The following is a 4,041-nucleotide window of genomic DNA, read 5'->3' on the forward strand; positions in this document are numbered from 1 at the left end:
GAAAACTGAGGGTTGAATGCATCCATACCCCTACGTTCTTCACCACCACCACCTTGGTGGAAGGAGCACTCCAAAGGGTGTAGGGCCACCAGTTTTCCAGGTCTCAGTAACTTCCTTTTGAAGAGTCGCCACTGTATCCTACAGCTCCGAGATCCGTGATTCTGCGGAAGTAACTCTCTCAGCTAGTTAATGGATGTCCTGTCTTAGGAAGGTGACCTCAGTGCGCACTTCATCTACCCCACCTCTCTAGCCACTCTCTGAAGTTTGGATTGCCATCATGAGGGCAGCCATATTGGGCAACTTCTGCGGAGCAGACCCTGCCGGCTGGGTGGTAACCACTCTGGCAAAGTGGTCCAGGCAACTCTGACGGGACGGCTTGGGGTCCTTATCTTTAGCCCTTGATGAGTGCCTAGTGGTTGCCATGGCAGCAATGACTAAGCCATGGCTGTTTCTACCTCTTCTGTTGCGGGGATTCTGCACCTACACAGAACTATGCGCAGGAAAACAGGACCTCAGTGTATCGGGGTGTACCAACCTACCACCTTAGTATCCATGCTAACTTAGCAATGTCGACAATGACCCTAAGAGCCATATAACACCCTTCCCTCTGTAAGGTCATGGTATATAGACAAACGACCAAAACAGAGTTCAAAAGCCAAGCAGAGTTCAAAAACATTTGAAAAAAACAAATTGGAAAAATTCAAAAATAAAAATAAAAAAACATTTTTAAAAAATCAATATCTTTTTTACGACTATTTAAAGAGTGTTGTCTCCGGGATAATGTTATTATGGAGGAGGTGGTAAATCCATCAAATTACGTGAACTTAAGAATGCAATTCCCTCCAAAAGATCATCACTATCGTTAGTAGAAAAAAGAGATCCCTTCCACTCGAGTAGGTTGAAGGAATACATGCTCTTCGTAGTCTGATGTTTCCCAAAGCATAATCAGGCAACTTGTGTGATATTCGATGAAACTCTGATGCAAGAGGTTCTGCACAGCCGCACAGATATCCCATTCAGCCAATACTCCAAGTGCTGCCACACGTGCCAAACGGCCATCTCCAGAACAAGCCTGGTCATGAGCCTCTAAGGGACCCATCAACTGGTTAAAATCTGGGACTGGACATGACGTATTGGAGAGGCATAAATCCATAGTTCAGTAGTAGGAGCACCGTCGACAGTAGAACACTGGTTGCATGCAAGTAAAGTAGGCAAAGCGAAAAGTTAATCCATAACTCACATCAAGTGTTGCTAATGGCAAGCTTCCAAAAACCTGTTGCATTCGATCACAATACAGTTGCAATTGGCCTGGTCTGTGCATTACCACAAGTTTAGCAGCCATTGGGCAGCAGGAACAGAAGAAGCAGGATTCCACCAGCTAACGCTGGTAATAACAGGAATCCTCCGAAGATGCTGGAAAAAATAGAATTACTAAAAGCCGGTATTATTCCAAATATCGTCTGAAAAGAAGTCACAAGTTAAAAAAAATGTGCAAGGCCTTTAGTGTCATACGCATTAAATATTTGATGTATAAGCTCCCCAAAGTGAAGTGGGAGGTTAGTGTTAAAAAGTGACTGAATCTCGCTCGATGGTCTAGCCACCTGTAACTCGAAGGTCTCTCGAGCTGAAGTGAGAGCCACTTCTTGTTGGAACAATAGCGCTTTGAGCCTGCTTAATTTGTTGAAATCTGTTTTCAAAGTCAGATGGAAGGCCAATTGGAACTATCTACACTCCCATGCGGGGGCGGAAAAAGCACATTGCTACAACAAATTACGCGCTGTGAAACACTTACTAAATATGGGATTCCAGCCCGTAAACCACAGCAGTCTTGGTTGGTCAAAATAAGATAACTGCTGTTAGTACGCAAGGTAAAAGTGGAATTTATTGATGGGACTGAAGTTCCTTTAAAAAAAAAGCAAGATTAGGTGTGGATACATTACAAGCGCTATGCAACTTAATGTGTTTCCAAACCAGGAAATGTCCTACTGTAGATTCGCAGTCCTCCCCTGTTAGGAAAACGTCTTTATCCTCCCACTGACATCTATAAATGAAAGGTAGGGACCATAATTTGTGGAGAAATGCACTGCCCAGAGGTTCAAAATGGGCAATCGGAAAATTTTGCATGCACCATTCAAATAGAAACAGCGAAAATGGGTTAACCAAACATGAATTAACCAAACAGCAGAATCGGTTTCCGCCAGAGAGAACGGTAAGGGCTCCAATTTTTCAATATGTAACATCGTGTATACGGCATCTTTCATGGACATAAATCTCTGTTTATCAGTAAGATCAAATGTTAGAAAAAAAGCAGAAACATTCAAATAATACCAAGGGACTTTTCCCATTTTAAGGGTCTGTAATGTCCATGCAAACTGCATAACTGATCGTAACTGATTTTGACCATAATATAACACAGATGCATCAACCTGAACAATCTCAATAACAGAAGAAACAATATTATCCAATGTATAGATGTGTGATGAAAGTGTATTGATGCTATTGTCGACCACGGCATGGACTTTTTCTAAATTGGCTTGATCAATTTGGTGCTGACGAAGAGCTGAGTCAATCTGCAAAAGCTTTCAAATTTCATTATACGTGGCATATATAAACCTCCTACGCCTAGGAATCCTAGGTCCTAAGATGATATCAGCGTGAGGTGGTGTTTCACGGATGATAAGTTGGAATGCTCCAATCATTGTTGGCATAATTTACCCACCGAGTATGTGGTGACCGAATGTGAACGTAGATAACGAGGGTCCGGTCTAGTCTGTGTGTAACCAGGTGTTACATTATACAAACGCAATTGACATGCATTTGAATTTGTTTGCCACACCAACCAACCAGATGAAGCAATTTCAGAGACATTAAAAGTGTCATTTTGAAATGAAGCCTGCAAAGCATCAATAGTATAATTCATTTGAGCACCCAAATTGTCATATTCCGACAAGGATGAAATGGATGGGATATTCAAATTGTTTACACTTGCCAAGCCCAAGCAAGTGGTTTGGTACACTGCATCATCTAAAAATAAAATGTGGGTTGGGATTAGGCAGGCATGATGCAGAGCCTCGGTTGCCTGAACCTTCCAATGCTTCGTGCCACAGACTGTTTTTAAATCAATGGTCTCTTTCCAGTGATCATAACCCTATGTGGCCAATTTAGTCCTAAAAGAGTTGGAATAAATCAATTTAGTGTGGGTCAGATACATTAAGATTGAGATGACAATTGTAGTTTAAAGAAATACGATTCTGAATTAGACGTGTTATAATCTGTAAAATATGTGAATTTATCTCTAAGAGTTTTCCTAACTACCCCGTATGGGAGTAGGACAATGTTCCCATTGTGTGTGATATAAAACTGGTCTTAAAGTGTTTGTTTTATGCAATAAATGATGCCCATAGTGTTTCTAACAGAAGAGGTCAGCATAATTGGCAGAATTTAAATACAAATCTTCAGCATCAGAAGCAGCATAATATTTCAAACCTGAAAACAATGCATGTACTGCTTGCACATCCCAATCGTCAGAATGTATGTCCCGTGTTACCACATCTCCTAATGAAACGCAAAACACGTATGGCTCCCTGAGCACCTCAGTCAGACCATGAATTTCAAAAGCTACTTTGTCCAAAATGATGCCATCTGCAACCAGGAATGCTGAAATGTTCACAAGTGTCTGATCACGTTTCATGATATGGGACGATGTGTGAGGGGCCAGAATACCATCGACCAAGTTCACAGCAGAGCGTTCTGGGAAATAATGACCATTGATGAGTAAAAAGAATGCGGTTACAAATCCAATCGACATGAAGAGGAAAATTAGGATAAGCACCAACCAGATGTAGGTCCATGGGGGGACCAGGTAAGTCTTTTTGAACCAAGAGATGAAAACACTTATTTTAGTCGGTGGAACTGCCAAACTGGAAGACGAAAAGGATGAGTCATAAGAGAATCTGGCATGGCCCCGAAAATAACCGCTTGCAACCATTGATATTAGCGGTGGGTGGAATGTATGAGCGTGATGTTGTTGAGGACCGCTCG

This window comes from Lissotriton helveticus, chromosome 7 (assembly GCF_964261635.1).
Source record: "Lissotriton helveticus chromosome 7, aLisHel1.1, whole genome shotgun sequence".
Lineage (NCBI taxonomy): Eukaryota > Metazoa > Chordata > Amphibia > Caudata > Salamandridae > Lissotriton > Lissotriton helveticus.